We start from the raw sequence: 19,233 nt of genomic DNA on the forward strand, positions 1-19,233 counted from the left end.
ATGAGTTGATATTTAGTCTTGGAGGCATTGGGGAGCCATTAAAGTTTAGTGAATGGGGGTAACATGGTCAGGCTTATGTTTTAGGAAAATCGCTTTGATGACCAGGGAAGAAGGAGATGATGAGGTAGGAAGACTAGTTAGGTGGCTCTTGCAATAATCCAAGTGAGAGGTGATTAGGATCTGAACAGGAATGGTGACTGTGAATGGAGAGAAGGGGGTATATGCAAGAGATGCGGTGACTAAGAATGACAAAATTTGGGATCTCATCGAATATGTGAGAGGTAAGAGAGTGAAGAGTCAAGAGTGCACCAGATTTTTGAACCTGAGTAACTGGAAGGATGATGGTGTGTTTAAAAGAGAGAAGGAAATCCTCAAATTAACTACAAAGAACTCATGAAGGGAGATATAACTCACATCCAGAGAAAAAACTGATAAATAGAAGTATGTACAAGATGGTTTTACACACACACACACACACATATATATATATATGTGTGTATATATATATATACATACACACACATACACACATATACATAGACACACATATATATACATACATACACACACACATATATATACACACATACATATTTGTGTCCAATGGTAACCTTCTTTACGGTGGGGTGGGGAGGGAACGAGGAAAAAAGCGTACAGCAGAGAACAAAAGGAAACCTTGAAGGAAGCACAGAAAAGCAGGATAGCTTTGAAAATAACATGTATTATTTATTACATGGTTTAAAAAAAATAAATAGCAAATTGGAAATTTATGGTCTTATATTGAATTCTCTTTTTGTGTTGTGCTATGTATATGGAAATGTTCTTCTTGGGGGTGTCTTTTTGTATGTAAGTTCAAAATTAATAAACATTTTTTAAAAAGAGTTAAGAAAATTTAGAGGAGGAGAAGCTTTGGGGGTGGGAGTGGAGAAGGATGAGTTCTTTCTGGCTGTGTTGGTTTCGAGATTTGTACGGGACATCCAGTTCAAAATGTCCAAAAGGCAGACCAGGACTGCAGTTCAGAGAGCCCAGGGCAGACTTTTTCACATTGTTCCCCCTTATCCCATTCTAAGTTTGTTAGCCCTTCACAGGAGTCCGCACTCCCACCCCCTGCTGAGAATTCTCACCTCTCTAAGATTCCCATCTCTTCTCTCAGAATCCTTGTTCTTCAGGTGCCGCCTCCTGCCGGCCTGGTCCCTGTTTTGTTAGTGTATTCTCCCTCTTCAAATTACTTAGTATTTGTGTATCTTCAGACATGTTCTATCCCCTAGTGGACTCTAAACTCTTTGAGGATGGGGACAGTTAGGAGGTGCAGTGGACAGAGTGCTGGGCCTGGACTCAGGAAGACTAGTTTAAATCTGGCCTCAGAAACTTACTTTTACGTGTGACCCTCGGCAAGTCGCGGAACCTCTGCCTCGGTTTCAACTGTAAAATCAGGAGAATAATAACACCCACCTCTCAAGATTGTTAGGAAGATTAATATTTAGAAAGTGTCAGCACAAAGCAGCTGCTTAATAAGTGTTTGGTTCCAACAGTGTTATCTCCAGCACCTGCCTAGTGCCTTGTGCAGAATTGCACTTGGTAAATGTCAGGCAGAGGGAGAAGCGGAGTCTCAGAGAAGCTAGTGAACTTGCCCAATAGCTAATAATCCTGTTCATATTCCACATCTATTTCCATATCTGGAAAATGGAAAAATAGGATCTTGGAAAGCACGCTGGAATAGGAGGTGGAAAGCCTGCGTTGTGTTCCCAGTTCTGCACCTAATTAGTTGTGTCACTTTAGTCGAGTATTTTCCCTCTCTGGGCCTTAGTTGTTTTGTTGTTGTTCAGTCATTTCCGACTCTTTGTGACCCCATTTAGAGTTTCTTGGCAAAGATACTGGAGCAGTTGGCCATTTCCTTCTCCAGCTCATTTTACAGATGAGGAAACTGAGTCAAGCAGGGTTAAATGACTTGCCCAGGGTCACACAGCTAGTATTTGAACTCAGGTCCTTCTGACTCCAGGCCCAGCACTTTGCTGCCTAGCTGCCCCTGGGCCTCAGTTTACGCATCTGCAAAAGGAGGGGGGAGAGGAAAGGGGAATGGATTAAACTATAGTCTCTTCCAGCTGTGACATTCTATGAATTAAATTCCTTTCAAGGTGAACTATGATGTTCAGTGCATCGGTGGGGCCTCTGAGAAGGAAATAATCTACTTTTTTTTGAGTGGCAGTGACTCAGGTCACTGGGTAACAACTGACTGTCATCTCTTAAATGGTCTCCAATGACCGAGAGACTGGGCAGTGTTCATTCACTGCTTGCTTCAACCAGGAATCAGGGCTGGAATATGGGTGATGGTTTCTCTGGGTGAAGGAGGCTCCATGAATGCATATCTAGAGAAAGATGATAATCCCTAATAAGATAATAATAATAAATGCTATGAAATCACAGTGCAGGGGCACATTGCAGAACAAAACCTGAAGAGTGGAATATCTCGGTTAATGTCCATACCGTAAAGAAATATGAAAAAAAAGTCTGTTTGGAGCCGATCCCTTGGGCTGCAGCCGTTTGCCTTGGAATTACTGGATAGTGGTAACCAAATCACAATTTAACACACTTTGTCTTGACCTACGCCTACCAGCTTTAGGCCTTTGTCCTCAATCAGCCTGCAGAATTAATTTCTTAGAAGAATTGGGGCTGTGGAATGGCCCTGTGATCCTGAGCGCTTAGCACGGTGCTTAGGGCCCAATAAATGCTTGTTGGTTGATTGATTGGTAGGTCATATTCTACAGACCTCCCCTCCCCCAGTCCTCAGGTGTAAAGATTTATACCCCATCATCTTTGGTGTTTATCTCTTTAGAAGGATCTCCCTGTAACTCCTTGGGAAGACGTTGTTACTTTGTTCTTGGTGTCCTTTTCCTCAAATAACTAGCTCAAAGGCAGAGTCTGGTTCCATTTTATTTACCAGGGAATGAAATAGTCCATTTAATTTCCTTCAACAAAAGTGAATTGGGCACCCCTTATGTGCAAGATCCTGTGACTGTTGAGCTCAGCCTAGGCATTGGAATTAGGGTGGCTTTCCTTTGTTTTTTCTGTTTCTGAGTGTTTTGGTAATAGTTCCCTGCTGCTCTAAGTAAGAGTATTATTTTTTTAGATTTGTTATTTAAAAGTATTCTCAGAGCCTGGGGGGAACCTTGAGATGGGAGTTTGTCTAAAAGCACGTCAAATGGGGTCAGCAAACCAAAACATCCTACTCTTGATTCCCAAGGAAGAGGTCTAATATCCTCTGTCTCAGAGTCTCTTTTGGAAGCTAATGGCTTCTGCAGTGAGCAGGCCCTTTGGGAAAGGGAAACAGCTTTTGTGAGGAGTGTGATAGAGGTAGTAATTAGCCATGCCTGTGGGTATTCATCTCTCCATTGGCTAATTTTCCATTGGTGTTTGGTTGCTTGAATTTGTGGCTCTAGATAGATGAGGTATTACCCAGGGATTGTGGATAATACAACCAGATGGATACCTCTAGGTATGAGATATTTGGACAAGGTACAGAAACCTGTAGAAAGAAGGACAGCTGGAGGATCATGGAACCCTCACGACCTTGCTGTGTTGGAGGTTCCTTCCTAATTCTGACTTCTCTTTAGTCTTCCACTTTGCAGCTGCTGATTGGAAAGTCAGGTTTAGGAACAGCAGCAGCAGCTCTTCCCTTTTCCTCATTCCTTTAAGTTAAATTCCCTTGAGTTTTGTTTGGACCAGACCTGTCATTTTATTGGTATGGGGAACTCCTAATGAAGAAACTCCTACTGCTAGAGCAAATCAGGAACTTTTCCGCAACTTCAGGCTTAGAGAATTTTCTGCCTTGTCTGCCTCTTTCCTTCCTTTCCAGTCTGACATTTCACTCCTCTCCATGCCCGTTAGGATCTAGCCACCCTGTGCTGCTTGCTGCTCCTCAAACTTAGCACCATATGGAACCCTGAATCTGCTTTCTGGAGGAGGTAGCATCCTTCACCTCTATGTCAACAAACCAGATTTTTTTTTTAACTAACATTCACTACTGCCTGAAGTGGCTGGCAAATGTTTAACAGTCTGCTTGGTGGAAGGTGATGGGTGTTGTATACACATTTCATCATTTAGTGATTTTTTTCAGTTGTGTCTGACTCTTCATGACCCCTTTTAGGGTTTTCTTGGCAAAGATATTGGAGTGGTTTGCCATTTTCTTCTCCAGTTCTTTTTACAGATGAGGAAACTGAGACAAACAGGGTTAAGTGACTTGCCCACAGTCACAAGGCTAGTGAATGTCTGAGGCCAGATTTGAACTCATTTTTCTTCTTGACTTCAGGCCCAGCACTCTATCCATTGTACCACCTACTTGCTCACATATACTTTTAACTTTAATTTGCATTATTAACATTTTCCAATCACTTTCTTTTATCTAGTTGACAAAATGATAAATTAAACCTTAATTTATGGCTTTTGATGATTTCAAAGTGTAAATACTCACCTTGAAATACTGTAATAATCATCTGGTTGCAGCATATCCCTGACACTCCCCCACCCCCTACCTATGCCATGGTGGCTCTGATGGTCTCTCTCTTCCTGAATGCTTTTGTTATGGAGAAAAGTTCTCTTGATTCACCTGGTTTCCAGTAAGTTGGCTTACTAGGGGGCATTTTTCACAGTTCTCAGTGATGGTTTAAAGTAAATACGGGTAGGTATTGGCCTTGTGTTAAAGGAGACAGCTTTTCTGAAATTCTTCTCTTCCTTGTGGCTTACTAGTCATGCCTGCTGGAAAAGTTGCCTATGCACAGTGCTGGGCATCCTGGAAGCCAGAATTTATGCCAGAAGACAAAAGGTGCCTTTTATTTTCCAGTCCCAACTTTGCCTGACTGGTTTCACGATGTCTGTAGTGTGAATTCCCAAGGATAGGGTCAGAAATTGGAACTGGGATTCTGGAATGCCACTTTCTCCTGGATTAATTTTATCAGGAACAAGACTAAGGTGATTTGGGGAAGAAGAAAGACGGAGGGATGGGAGTTCAGGAGGTGTGTATATACACAGCAACAAATGATCACAGTGCACATCCTTTGGTATGGATGCCCCAGGGAGTCTTGCTGAGGCTTTATGAATTTTTTCCCCTAGTTACCATTTCTCTATTCTGCCTCTTCCACTTAATACCTTGATAACCTTGGGCAAGTCAAATAACCTCTTTTGAGTCTCAGGTTCCTTATCTGTGAAATGAGGGGAGTCAGACTAGAGGACAAAGCCCCTAGATGACAAAGCCCCTTCAAGTTCTAGATCTGTGATCAGTCACTCAGTCACTGGGGGTAGTGGCCATACCAGGAGTCCACCAGACCCGTGAAATGACAGGTCTGAGCCAAAAAAAAGTGTGCAAGGGACTATTTATGAGCTGCAGTCCAGTCCAGCTGAAAAATAACTGTTTGAGGCAAACAGTGCAGCCTGTTCAGGTTTTGTTTGTTTGTTTAGCTTAAGTGCATGGTTAAAAGATAAACCATTCCATAATCCTTCTCTCCTGATACTCAGTTTTCTGACCTTTTTCTCTAGTTCACAAGCCTGACAATTTTGTCCTTATCTCACTTTTTGTTGCTTTTGTTTTTAATTCTCCCAGCTTCTTGTATCAGTTAAGCAACCTTCTGAGATACTTCATCTTCTTCCCTGAGAAGAAATCTCCAGAATCTGGGTCCTTACCTTAGACCTCAGTTCCTATTGTCACTCAAATCTCACCTGGCTGAGTTATCTGCAATCTCCTCTCATAGTTCTCCATCTCCTAAATTATACAGCTGTCCTCTGCCTCCACCAAGGACAGAAAGAGAAGACACCGGCATTATTTGTGGCCGGAGGAATATTCGGTTTAGACCCAAGGAAGAACTTCCTAGCTGTGAGTGGTTTTAGCAATCCCTCCAGGAGCTTGTTGTGTGAAATTGTGGGATCATCTTTCTTTACAGACCTTGTCCTTTTAGAGATGGCTTAGATTCAGTTTGGTAAAGTAGAAGAAACATCAGATTTTTAGTCAGAGGACCTGGGTTCAAAGTCTGCCTCTGTTATTTACTACCTTTGTGAATTTAAACAAGTTTCCTCTTGTTGTTCAGTCATGGCCCCAGTGTGTTCCCATTTTACATATGAGGAACTGAGCCAAATAGGGGTTAAGTGACTTGCCCAGGGTCATACAAGCTAGTACTTGTCTGAGGTCACATTCGAATTCAGGAAGATGGGTCTTCCTGACTCCAAGCCCAGCCACTGTGCCACCTAGCTGCCCAAAGAAAGCAACTGCTCTGCTGCCTTGTGAAAAATAAATGCTACAATAGCAGAGAAAAAAGTAAAGGGCACACGAATCTCTGTTTTGAGTCATGGAAGCAGGAGGGGATAGCAGGGTGGGAGAGAAGCAGTTCCTTCTGATCTAACCTCCACTCCTTCCCTCTGCCACTCCCCACCTATTCCATACACACACCATGAAGGGGCTGGGAATTTGGAGCTCTGTTCTTCAAGCACTGTAATCTTTTGGTGTGTGGCTTTTCAGTTGTTGGCCTTCTGTCTCCTTTTATTAGATTGTAAACTCCTTGAGAGCGGGAACTGTCTTTTGCCTATTCTTGTATTCCAAGTGCTTAGTACCATGCCTGTCACATTGTACACACTTAATAAATATTGATTGATTGGTTCTTCACGCTTGTGCCTGCCTTTTTGGAAATGTCACTGATGCCTGAGATGGTTAGGCAAAAGAGGAGAGGTGAAATCTAAACCAGGCTGTTCTACTCCTTGCTGACAACCCTGAAAAGTGAAAAGTGTAGATGTGAGGGAAGAGGAACATTGAGATTTTCATAGCTCAGATGAGTTTTTTGCTTTGTCTGGGGAGTGTACTTATCTGGGGCTCCTGATGACCTGGAATAATTGAGAGCTCCCAGGCTTTATTTCCAGGCAGAGTGTTCCCATGAAGAGTGTTTTCAGCCTGGGTAGTTTCCTAGCCTTAAGAAGTATCCTGCAACTCTGGCCCAAACAGCAACTGTCAGCTCAGGGGGGCCCACCTCTCTGCTCGCTCATAAATCTTTGAGAGGTTTTTTTTCCACATTGGGACTGTCTCAGTGCAAAGGAGATTTTGGCTGAGAAGGAACCCCTCTTCCCCTCTCTCCTAAATTCTGAGTAGGTGACATGAAGAGAAAAATGGCCTTTTTTAGAACAGAAAAGCAAAAGCTAGGGAAAAAAAAGGATAGGGAGTTTATTTCTACCTGATTGTCTGAAGTAATCCAGAACTTCAGGATGACACCCAAAACTTTAGCATTGGGCTAAAAAAAAAAAAAGACAGACAGCTTCTGCCAAACCTACGACCAGTCAGTTACTCAGTTAACAAATCTCTATTGAATACTTAGGAAACTGATTAATCAGGAGACTGGTGAACATTCACATTACAGAAAGAATTATTTACAACAAGGGTCCTTTGAATAAAAAAAAATCTCCATCTATGTATTTAAATGTTGATTTTTAGATCATTCATCTCTTAGAGTTGAGTACAGACCAAAAAAAGTCAGTGTTGCCAATGGAAAACATAAAAAATTATACTCCAAGTTAGTAGAAAGCTGATATGAGTGCTTAATAAATCCTTTTTTCATTCATTCATTTACATATAATTTTTTAGGAACAAGTTTTTGTCAAGGAAGAAATCTGCCTTTTTCTTTTTAAAGAGTGCATTAAAAAATTTTATTGGCATCATTTGTTTTTATATCACCTTTATTTCCAAATATATAGCTTCCTCCTCCGCTGAGCTAGCGAATCCATCCTTTGTGACAAAGAACGCAAAGGAAAAGAGCAACTCCATAAAACCAGCCAAGACCTTAGTTGTATTTGACGGTATATGCATTATTCTACACCCACAGTTTTGACGATATATACAATATCCACATCTTTTGCTTTATTTGGAGATTGTGTTTTATTGGGAGATTATACTCATGTGGGAGTCCTGATGACCTTGAATAATTCAGAACTCCTCAGCTGTATGGTTATCCCATACACATCGCAACTTTCCCCATTGCGGTTTTGATACATCACAGGTCAGCATGAGAAGTTAAATGGAAGTTTTTGGTGAGTTTTGCAGAAGCAAGAGACAACACGCAAAGGCCGGAAGACGACACAGAGCCCGTGGCCCAATACTTAACCCAAATTTTACAATAAGGCGCTATAAACACCCCATAAAAGAAAAAGAAAAAATTCAGACTTCTTCTCTGGTACAAAGGGAGGACTGAAACATTTTACGTGACTTTTTCAGATCATGGGGGCACTGCGCCTCTAACCCCCAGGATATGGAAAGGATAACTGTGTTTCTACCCATAGACCCTCACTTGTGCAAAGAAGGTAGGGAAAGTACAGTGTCTCAGCCCTTTTCTGGAACCAAGCTTCTGCCTATCTTTTTATCTAGTCAGGTTCTTTTGGGAGGCCTGTGATCCTTATTAGGCATCCTGTTTTCAAGTGTAATATGTTTTACTTGCCTAGTAAGCGTATTTTCTTTTAATGTTATGCTTCTCTTCTAGACTGTCCTTCACTTCTGTGTGTTTGCATTCCCAATTTATTTTCTCTCTTTTGTTTCTTTGGTGAGGCTTGCCATTGCAGATTAAATTTTTTCTAGTCTGCTCATTATTTTTGTTGTGCAAGACATCTATTCTTTACTCAAAAGTCTCATTTCTCTTTTAAACCATTCAGGAATAGCTTGTTGTGGTTCCATGTTGTCCAGAAATTCCACAAGATTCTCTATTTTATCTCTGTTTGGAGACCTATTTACCTCTATTTGGATCCTTCCCTCCCTCTCTCCCTCCTTCCCTTCCTTCCTGCCTGCCTGCCTGCCTTCCTTCCTTCCTTCCTTGTAATGAGCCTGGAGAGATGGGGAGGGGCAGGCTATGAAGGGCTTTGAATGTCAGAGGATTTTATATTTGATCTTAAAGGTGATAGAGAGCCCCTGTAGTTTATTGAGTAGGTAGGGGGAGGTGACACGGTCAGACTTGTGCATTAGGAAGATCAGTTTGGCATCTGAGTGGAGATTGGATGGAGTGATGAGAGACTTGTGGCAGGGAGACCAACTAGTAGGCATTTGTAGTTGTCTAGGCATGAGATGAGGAAGCCCTGCACCAAAGGCTGGCAATGCCAGAGGAGAAAAGGGGGTATATGGAAGAGATGTTATGAGAGTAAGATGGACAGGCCTTGGCAACAGATTGGATATAGGAGGAGAGAGAGAGTGAAGAGTCAAGAATGACGTCTAGGTTGTGAGTCTGGGGACTGAGATGAGGGTGGTAGCCTTAACGGTGAGAGGGAAGTTCAGAAGATGAGGAGGCTTTGAGATAATAAGTCCAGTACTGTACACTAGTTTGAGATGTCCAATAGGCATCTGGAGATGTAAGACTGGAAGTCAGCCAAGAGGTTAGGGGTATAGTAGATTTGGGATTCATCAGCATAGAGTTGATCATTGATTCCATAGGAGCAAATGATGTCACTAAGTGAAAACAATATAGAGAGAGAAGAGAAGAAGCTTCAGGACAGAGTTCTGTGGGAGACCCATGGTTGGTGGGTGTGACCTGAATGAAGATCCAGCAAAAAAGGAGCAGTCAGATAGAAGGGAGACGCAGGAGAGAGCAGTGTCATGGAAACCTAGAGAGAAGAGAGTATCTAGAAGAAGAGGAAAAGAGATGTCCCACAGCATCAGAGGCTACAGAAAGGTCAGGAAGGATGAGGATTGAAGAGACTCTTAGATTTGGCAGTTGATCATTAGTACCTTTGAGAAATCTTTACTGATTTGTGTGGAGAAGGGGAAGAGAAAGGGAGGGAGAGATAGAGAGAAAGAGAGAAACCCTGTGCAGGCACTGAGGGTGGGAGTGAGACAGTATAAAACAAATATGACATTATCTCTGTCCTAGTTAGCAGATAGTACTAATACATGTGAAACATTAGCAAATAAAATCAGACAATATAACTAAGTTCTGAATCTGCTGGTAAAAACCATAAGGTCTGGGGAAGTTCAGAGGAAAGAGATGAGTAGGATCTGAAGTTATCAGGGAAGATGCTATGGATGAGGAGAGACTTCAGCAGGCTCTCCTGGTGGGTGAGAAGGATGGGTTAAAGGATGGGTGAGATTTTGGAGAGGAGGAATGTAAAGAGTGTTCCAGGAGATGGGGAAGAATATTTGTGTGCACAAAGGCAGAAGTATGCATAATGTGTTAGTAGAACAATAGGGGAGATTGCCCTGATAGACCAAAGGGTTTATGTTGGTGAATAACTAGAAATAAGGTTGAATAGGAAGGGAGGGGCTGGACTATGAGGCCCTTCAAAACCAAGCAGAGGGGTTTGGATTTGATAGGGTAAGCATTAGGAAACCATTCATGATTTTTGTTTTGTATTTGTTTTTTGGAGAAGAGGAGCTACACAATGAAATTGGTGTTTTATGAGGGTTTATCTTGACAGTGGTATGTAAAATGGACTGAAGTGAGGAAAGGGTACATTCAGGGAATCAACTTAAGAGAATTTATTAAAATAATGGAGATGATGAAAACCTGGAGTAGGGTTGGGGCAATGAGGATGAAGATTTTCCTCAAGTTTATATGCTACGCTTGTCTGAGAGCAAACCAGCTGAGAGCAGAATGATAAGGTATGTGGTTAGTGAGGACACTGAAAAAGGGAGCCTGGAGACAGTTTCTAGTTCTATTTCTTCTATTTACTGGCTGTGTGACTTGTTTTCAAATCCTGTAACCTTTGTGTCTGTCCTCATCTGTAAAATGGGGATAATAATACCCGTCTGGTCTATCTCATAGCTTGTCTTCATCTAACAAAGTGCAGGCACTTTGTTCTATTCCTCTGCAGCATTTTTCACTTAAGACGTAGCAGTGACAGGAGAGAGAGAGATTTGGCTTATTTGTGCTGATTTGCCAGTGTCTATACTTCATAGAAACTTAGGGAGGAGTCTGAGGGAATCCGAATCTAGGATTAGTTCCTTAGTATTTTTGAGCAGCTGATATGGGTTAGAGGGTAGGAAGTGCCCAAAAAGTGTGAGACAGGGTCTCTAGGTTGTGGGGAGACCAAATGTAAATTAGGGTCTCTGCCCTCAAAGAGCTTCTAGTCTGTGTGGGGCAATTAAGACAGACATACATGGAAATGTACAAGGTAGTGTCTGATAAGGACAAAACAAGCATGTGATAAGAGCTAAACAGTGGTCATGTGCACTATTGCAATAGTCTGTTGGGTGGTTTCCCTGCCTCAAGTCTTTCCCAGCTCCATCCATCCTCCATTCAGCTGTCAAGTTGATCTTCCTAAAGCACAGCCCTGACCATATCACTGCCGTGTTCAATAAACACCAGTGACTTCCTGTCACCTCCAGGATCAAATACGAAATCCTCTGTTTGCCTTTCAAAGCCCTTCATAAGCTGTCCCCTCTCCTGTCTTCTTACACCTTACTCCCTTCCACGTACTCTGACACTGACCTCCGTGCACACCATCTTCCCACTCTGGGCATTTTCATTGGCTGTCCTCCATGCCTGGAAGCCTCTAACTCCTCCTCTGTACCTCCTGGCTTCCCTGGCTACCTTCCTGTTCCAGCTAGAATCTCACTTTGTAAGGTTTCCCAGTCCTCCTTGATTTCAATGATGTCCTTCTGAGATGACCCCCAGTCTCTCCTATCAGCATCTTATTTGTACAGATTGTCTCCCCTATTAGATGGTGAGTTCCTGAGATCAGACACTCTGTTTTCCCTTTCTCTTTCTCCCCAGTGCTTAGCATGACCCCTGGCACGTAGTAGGGGCTTCATGAATGCTAGCTGACTGACTGCAAACAATATGTAGTTGGAGGTTAGAGGAGAGAGAGATCATTGTGAATTGGAGTAGTCAAGGAAGGCTTTTTTCTTTGTCAAGCTGTCAAGGGTGTGGGGAATTTCCACTTTTCCCTTAGGTTTTGTGGTATAACTCACTTTCCCATTTGTCAGTTCCCTTTCTTTTTCCTTTTTTTTTTTTTTTTGCTTAGTAGAACTAAATTCTGGTTATCCTTGTCATCTGTCATTCTGGAAAGAAAAAGTCTTTTTAAGATTTGGGGGGCATGTGTGTGTACTTGCCAGTTATCAGATCAAGTCAATAAGCATTTATTAAGCACCCACTGTGTGCTAGGTACTGTGCTAAGCGCTGAGGATACAAAGTCAGGCAAGAAAAAAATTCCGTGCCCTCAAGGAGCTCACAATTTAATGAGAGAGACAACACCCAGACAACTGTGTACAAGCAAGATACACATAGGATGAACTGAAGGTAATCTCAGAGGAGACTCTGGACTAGCATTAGGGGAGACTTGGGAAGGTTTTTTGCAGATGATGAGACTTTAGCTGATGGAAACTGAAGGAAGTCAAGAAGCCATGAGGTGGAAATGAAGAGGGAGAGGATTCTAGACCTAGGGAACAGGCAGTAAGAATGTGCAGTCAGTCTTGTTTGGGGAAGCAAAGGGGCCAGTGTCACTGGATCGTAGAGTATGTGGAGAAGACTGAGGTATAAGAAGAGGGCACAGGTTATGAAGGGGTTTAAAAGCCAAACGGAGGATGTATTGGAGGACCAGGCAAGGAGCTTTTATTAGACTTGAAATTGGTCTTGGGGAGGCAAGGCAACTCCAAATATTTGGTTGAGTGTCTAGAACTTGGACTTGGAGCAAGAAGATATAGGGTCCAGCCTGGCCTCCATCCCTTAACACCTATGATCCTGGACGAGAACTTAACCTAATCCTTACTTCTCAGGTTTCACTTGTGTCATACCCCTTCCCCTCTCCATCTTCCTCCAGCAATCCAAATCCTAACTTCATCCTTCAGTGTCCAACCTTCCCACCCCTTCCATGGAAGCTTTCTTAACTGTTATGACCCTCTGTGCTTTCTCCACTTTTCTGAACTCCTATATCATTTGTCTATACCATATAGTTTAACACAGTTCAGTTCTGTTAAGCAGTTTTGGCGGGGTGGTAGGGGGAGGCAGTAGGAGTTAAGTGACTTGCGTAGGGTCACAGCTAGTAAGTGTTTGAGGCTGAATTTGAACTCAGGTTATCCTGACTAGGGCTGGGGCTCTATCTACTGTGCCACCTAGCCACCCCCTGTTAAGTGCCTGCTTCCAGAACACCATATTAGCATCTCAGGGCAGGAATGGGGAAATAGAGAGTTTAAATAACACAAACCCTGCCCCGGAGGGCAGGCATAGTTTAGCAGAGGCATGTGGTACATACACTGGTGACTATGATATATGACATTTGTGTAACTATGATATATAATTACTGTAATACATGATAGTAGGCAATGGTATAATGGTTAGAGATGGCTTGGAACCAGGAAGACTTGGATTCAAGTTTACCTCTGACACATAGTGGCTCTGTGACCTTGGGCAAGTCATTTAACCTTTCACTGGTTGAGATAGCTGAAAAGGTACTGACTTGCATTGGAAGAGAGTTTCCTCATCTCAGTGTTCACTATATTGATGTAATCACAGGTCTAGTCTCTGTCCCTGGCCCAAGTGTAATATTGTGTTTGTCCTTCATTCTCAAAGAGGACGATGACATGACTTGCAGTTGACTTTGATTTGAGTGAGGGAGGGCTATGCAAGGTCACCAGCCTCACTTTCTCCTCCCGGCCCAAGTGTAATGTAGAGGTGTTATGTTCCAGGGGGAGAAATGCCATTGCTGACTGAGAGAAGCAGAAGCTTTTTGGAAAAGGTGGTATTTGATTTGGATTTTAAAAGATGGTTGGAGGAGCAGCTAGGTGGCACAGTGCATAGAGCACACAGCCCTGGAGTCACAAGGACTTGAGTTCAAATTTGGCCTCAGACACTTGATACATACTAGCTGTGTGACAGTCAGCTGGGCAAATCACTTACCCCCGATTGCCTCACCCCACCCCACCCCCAAAAAAAGAAAAAGTGGTTGGAATATAGTATGTGAACAGAGGGAGAGAGAGAAGGCATTCTTGGCATTTGGAACAGCATGAACAAAGATATGAAGAAAGGAAAGTACAGGCTGTGTTCAGAGCCTCTTGCATAGTAATTCAGTACATAGAGGGGGATATTGAGATAGGCTGGAAAGCAGAGTGACAACATATTGTAGAGGACCTTGTAGAGAATGGCCACCAATGAAAATTGCTGCAGAAAGCTCGAGGAGACTGAAGACTGGACAAACGCTTTTGAATTTGATGATTAAGAAAGTTGTTGGATTTAGTAACAACATAAACAGAAACTGCAAGGCAGTTTCAGTAATAAAGTGTAGATGAGAGACAGATTTCAAAGGATTAAAGAATGAAGACTTAGACTTCCAGCCAAGCTGTGGTCCCAGAAGATGCTAGTCAAGCTCAGTTCTCCCTACAGCCACTTCAGGAAAGGTAAAAGCCAACGAGATGAAGAACTGTTGCACTGACTACTGACCTCCCTGGCTTCCTTTTAAATCCCAACTAAAATTCCACCTTCTACAGGAAGCCTTCCCCATCCCCTCTTTATTTCAGTGCCCTTCCTCTTAATTAGTTCATATTTATCCTGTATATAGTTTGCTTTGTGTATATTTGTTTGCGTGTTGTCTTCCCCGTTAGACTGTAAGCTCCTTGAGGGCAGGGACTGTCTTTTGCTTCTTTTTTGTATCCCTAGTACTTAGTGTGGTGCCTGGAACATAGAAGTTCCTTAATAAATGTTTATCGATTTATTGTGGAGGCTCAACAGTAAGAGAGATGAGTAAAGAGAAAAAGGAGTGAGGTAGTTGCCAGATTGTTGTTTTAATGACTGTGGACCACACTCTCAGCTCCAGATCTGAGCCAGTATGAGGGAAACCTGATGATGTTCTCCCCAAGCCCTAATCAGAACTATGGCAAGAACTGGCTTCAGAGAGCAAGATTAACCCCCCACCCCCAAATGTTCCCATCTATAAAACTTGATTCCCCAGCTCTTTTAGCCTTTCTAGGACTGAAGGAAAGTGTAAAGTCTGGCCCTAGATCAGAGTCTTACTTCAAGAGGCCTCAATCTCTAGCCCCTCCAGCTAGTCTGAGATTATAGAAGGAGGCGGGAAATGGGCTGGGCAGCCTCATTTAGGATTACTAGAAGGAACAGGGCCTGGGTTATAAATCCCAGGGCAGATCCCAAAGACGACCATGCTAGCATCTCTAGGATCAGCTGCTCCATCTGGCAACACAGTCTCTGCCTCAGTGTCCTGCTTCAAGACTAAAAGAAGGGACAGGGCTAAGAGGCTATTCTGGCTGCCTTACTCTAGGAAGAGGACTGAGAGTTCATTGTGACTGATTACAGCCTTCCATTCTCACATAAGGTCCTGTATAGAGGCCCTGGGATAACAATAATTACATCGTTCAGAGAAGTTCCAAAGAAACATTCAGGGGAGGAAAGGGAGGAGACATCTGCCAGCCATGCCTAGCAAAGAGGCCTAAGAAATGAGTAAATGGAAAACAAAACAAAATAAAAAATGCTTGTTTTGATTAAGAATACTGTGAACTAAGTGAACACCAAGATAATTCCAGAAGAATAAAATAATTCCTAGGTAATCACAAATAGAACTACAGAAAAAAGAATGAAGTTAAAGAGTATGTGGAGGGTTTGCTAAAATAAATGGAGAAAGAGCTGAAGCAAGAGATGAAGAATAAAATTAGACTTATTTAGGGAAAAACTTGGGAGGTGAATTTACAGCACAGAATGGAAGCTGGACAACCTTTTCAAAGTAATGGACTCCTTGAAAGGTAGTGTGGAGCAATCAGAACTCAAAAATTCAATTATGTAAGAAGAAATATTAGAACTAAGAACAAAAGAATGCACAATTTAAACATGTCAAAAACAACTCACATGAAAACCAGGAGAGAAAATTGAAAAAAAAAAAGTCACTGTGCTTCCTGAAAACCATGATAAAATGTATCTTTTAAAGCCCTAGATATTATATTTCAATAGCTCATAAAAGGAAACTTGTCAGAACTCCTGGAAACAGAGGCCAGAATTACAGTAGGTCACCACTGGAAACAAACCTCAAACTCGATACATTCAGAAATGTGCTTGCCAAACTCCAGAGATTCCAGGTCAATGAAAAAATTGCAAAGATCTAGGAAGAAACACCGCACCAAAGAACCACAGTAAAGATCATACAAGATTATGTAGCAAACACTAGAGTGAATGGAATGTTTGGAATATAGTATACATTAGCACAGAGGTCATAGCAAAGTATTTCAAAAGTTTTTCATTATGCCACAACTGGATTTATACGAAGAATACATGGTTAGTTTAATTAGTTAGGAAAACTAATAGAGTAAACATAATAGAGTATTTTAAAAAGCAAGAATACATTGATTTTCCAAGGATGGAGAAAAAGCGTTCAACAAAATACAGTATTAATTCATATTAACAAGGGGGAGTCATTGTGTTAAAAACGTCAATAAATTTTTTTGCTTAAAACAAGAGGTGTTCAGAGGTGGAGACATCAGGTATAAAAAACATTTTTCCGAGAAGCTTAGATAGGAAGGGAAGAGCTTTGTGACAGTATCTGGGTAGAATAGAAGAGGAAGGCAGTCTTTAGGAATGAGGAGATTGAGCATCTTTGTAGTCAGGTGGGAAGAAGCCAGAGGGGAGAGAGAGATATTAAAGACACATGAAATAAGAGGATAAAGTTGGAGGAGGATAGGATCAAGGGAAAAGTTAGAGGGATTGACTGTAAGGAGGCATAAGAATTCTTCTTCCCCTGAGAGAGGAGGAAAGGAAGAAATAGGAGCTGATGATACTGAGAAGTTTTTAAGAGTATAGGTCTTGACTGGAGTTAAGGAAGCTGCTTTTTGGGTCTCCTCGGTCATCATAGGGAAGTAGGAGGCTAAGAAGTTTCCTATAAATGTAGGGAGCAGGGCTGGTTGGGAATCTGAGGACAATAGAAAAGGCTTAGAAAAGTCACTGTGGGAAATATACAACTACCTTTTAATTATTTATGATCATATAGTGGGCTCTGTTTTCTCTCTATGATTCTTGTCTCTTCAACAAAATCATAAACGTCCTTGAGGGCAGAGGCCATGCCATGTACCTATCTGTATCTCACAAAGTAATTAAAATTCATGTTTATGGAGCTTTTTAAAGTTTACAATATTTTTTTGAGACTAGGTCTATCTATCTCCTTCAGGCTGAAGTACAGGGGCTCCTCACGAGCCCAGTCCTGTTCTGATGGGCACAGGAGTTTTGCCCACCTCCATTTTCCAACCAGAGTCAGTTCAACCCTCCTTAGGTTACTGGATGTGGCTGACCTCCCACTTTCAGGGACTCACCATATAAACACCAGACTTGATGAGGACACCCCATTGGGTTAATCCATTGCAGCACGGAACTCCTGTGCTCAAGAGATTCATTCATCAACCTCAGCCACCCCAGTAGAAGGGCTCATAGGCCTGTGCCCCCACAACCAGCTACAAAGTACTTTCTTCACAACACTCCATTGATGTTGGTAGTGTAAATATTCCCATTTCATAGCTGAGAAAATGAAGGCTTACGATAAAGGGATTTATCTAAAGTCATATAGTATCGAAGTAGGGATTTGAACCTAGGTATCAACACAACCATTTTTCCATTATATCATACTACTTCTTAACCACATGCCTATAATGCTTAGTGATGAGTAGGGGCTTCATAAACACTATTTCTTTGGTTTATGAGCAGAGGTTATGTGAGGTGAGGTTGAGGGGCAGTCTCTCTACTAGTAATTCTTAGAACAATCTTTTGTGTCCTTGGTGATAGTGAGCTATTTATCTGCATTCCTTCTCTCATTCAATAACTATTTATCAGTAGCCACTCTGTGCAGATAGCTTAGAGAAAAAAACAAATGAGAGAGGATGCCCATCTCTGCAGGGCTGGAGGCACCCCTCTATACTAGGGCAGATGTGAGTTGGGAAGAGCAAGGAATGCTGTTCTTGACTTATCTGTGATAAGGTGAGTTGGCAGGCACTTGAACTTTTTTGTGCATTTTATTTTAGCTGGCTAGGGCTTGAGGCAGCCAACTGCTACTGCTACTTAGTTCAAATCCTAATAGTTTAGGAAACTATGGTGTTCTGTAATAGTGGTAAGCCTGACCCGAATCTACATACATAGAGCAAAAACACTAAAGCCAGGTCTTGGTTAGCTAAGCAGAGGATTGAGACCAGAGCCTTTAAGCAAAGTTGTAAATGTACCGTTCTCCCCCTTTTCTCATTAGTTTCCACTGGGCAGAGGTAACAGTAAAATGTTTTTCTAATAGCATGATCTGGGAGCACTATTTGGGTGACTTTTTAAGTGACCCTTGTTCCTGTGGATTTTCTGTGTGCAAAAGGTTGTAATAGAGAGGAGGAGAGGAGTGAGAAGGAATGTTGGGATAAACTGGGGATAGGTTGGGTAAGGAGAGGAGGGCAGATAGATGAGTGATTCGGGATGGGCACAGTTAGGGAAGCTGATTTAAGAATGATTTACATTAAGTAAATTTGCTATATTAAATCCAGATTTTTAAAAAGGTAAAACATAAAAACTACCAGTTACAAAGGAATACTTACCACAGACATCTTTAAATAGCCAGCCTACTCAGTACACTTAAAATATTATTTGATTTTAAGAAATATTTGCACAGGACTTTTCAAAAACATTCATTATGTAAAGCAAGGTACTCCTATCTTCATAATTGCTCCATATTTCTTTCTCATCGACTCAAAGGGAACAATTTAATACATATTTGTTTGTTTTTAAAGCAACTGATATTACCTGAGTCTCCTAAATGAACTACTCTAGGTAAATATGTTCAGGGATCAAAGCTATATTTACAAAGTCTCAGGATATTTTAATGGAGAAGAGACAGGGTTTATACAACATTTATAACTCAGCTTTCTTTTCCTCAGCATCAGGCAACCTTCTTACTATTAACCTTGTTCTGTGACCTCAGACAACTTGAATAAAGGCATAAAGGTGACCTTCTCATCAAATTTGTTGATATCTGTAAGCTAGGAGGGATATATAACCCACTGGATGGCAGTCAGAATCAGAAAAGATCTTGTCTGACTAGAAACATTCTTCAAGTAAATAAGATAATATTTAGTAGGGATAATTATAAAGTTCAATACTTTGGTTTAAAAAGTCAACTTAAGGAAGACATAGAGATATAATACTTCCTATAAAAAATAAGGATGGCTTGTGGGTTTTGGAGGGGTCAGCCAGGGTGGTCCTAGACTTTTTTGTTTTGTCTTTGTAACCCTATCATCTCTCACAGGACCCTGAAAAGGTACTTAATGTGATTGTTAAA

The 19,233-nt window shown here is 41.8% G+C and overlaps 1 protein-coding gene across 4 annotated transcripts in view; it reads left to right on the top strand.

Annotated features, from left to right (window-relative positions):
* CTIF (cap binding complex dependent translation initiation factor) overlaps positions 1 to 19,233 on the top strand; it is a 495,423-nt gene that overhangs the window by 25,530 nt on the left and 450,660 nt on the right. Inside the window, exon 1 of one of the 4 annotated variants that reach the window (XM_036756586.1) lies at positions 14,113 to 14,335. The exons of the other annotated variants lie outside the window; for them this stretch is intronic. The gene's annotated coding sequence lies outside the window, so the exon portion shown is untranslated. Of the gene's footprint in view, positions 1 to 14,112; positions 14,336 to 19,233 lie in introns of those variants that run through there. 4 annotated transcript variants of the gene reach the window in all.

This window comes from Trichosurus vulpecula, chromosome 1 (genome assembly GCF_011100635.1).
Source record: "Trichosurus vulpecula isolate mTriVul1 chromosome 1, mTriVul1.pri, whole genome shotgun sequence".
Classification (NCBI taxonomy): Eukaryota; Metazoa; Chordata; class Mammalia; order Diprotodontia; family Phalangeridae; genus Trichosurus; species Trichosurus vulpecula.